Source organism: Ursus arctos, unplaced genomic scaffold (assembly GCF_023065955.2).
Source record: "Ursus arctos isolate Adak ecotype North America unplaced genomic scaffold, UrsArc2.0 scaffold_3, whole genome shotgun sequence".
Lineage (NCBI taxonomy): Eukaryota > Metazoa > Chordata > Mammalia > Carnivora > Ursidae > Ursus > Ursus arctos.
Genome location: NW_026622985.1, coordinates 31,157,081 through 31,157,747, shown reverse-complemented (window position 1 = coordinate 31,157,747; position 667 = coordinate 31,157,081). Strand labels below are relative to the sequence as shown.

Below are 667 nucleotides of genomic sequence, written 5' to 3'. Positions count from 1 at the left end.
TTCTTTCCTGACTATGCTGGTAGTTGACATTTGCCTCCCCCGACTGCCGTATCAGTCCGACCAAGCAAGCTGCTCTCCTATTCTGACTACTTCCACTAATTGCTTTTGGGCACCAGAGTGACTGCTTTTCTGTCTGCTGTATTATTAAAGAATTAATTTCCCTCTGGCTTCTTGTACCCGATACAGTTAATCCAGTGGGATTTTTTTTTTTTAAAGAGGGAAGGATAAAAAAATAATAACAAATCTTTCTAATTCGAAAAAAAAAGGTTAAGGAAGGAAGATTAAAGGAAGAGGAAATCAATTGATATCAGAAACTCAGCTGCTTTCCAAATATTTTTAGCTTGCACTCACTTCGGCAGCGCATATGCTAAAATTGGACCGATACGGAGATTAGCGTGGCCCCCGCACAAGGACAACACACAAATTTGTGAAGCGTTCCAAATGTTTCTGTCTCTTCTCTACAGAATATAGTGAAAGGCCATTTACTGTTACCTACCAAGGAGAATAGAAATAATTAAATGAATAATACTTTGTTTAGTTTTCTAGTTTTTATTGATGGATAATTGTAAGACCTAATATGTTGATTACGAGTGTATATTGGCTCTGGAAGTATTGACCATATCTGCATCAAAGCTATCAAGAAATAAAATCTCATCATAGGGACTAA

General features: G+C 37.0%; 1 non-coding gene across 1 annotated transcript; it reads left to right on the top strand.

Moving 5' to 3' along the window:
* Window positions 1-343: 343 nt before the first annotated feature.
* On the top strand, window positions 344-447 carry LOC113267449 (U6 spliceosomal RNA). Its single transcript, XR_003320799.3, has one exon. It is a non-coding gene; the product is annotated as a U6 spliceosomal RNA (small nuclear RNA).
* Window positions 448-667: the final 220 nt, after the last annotated feature.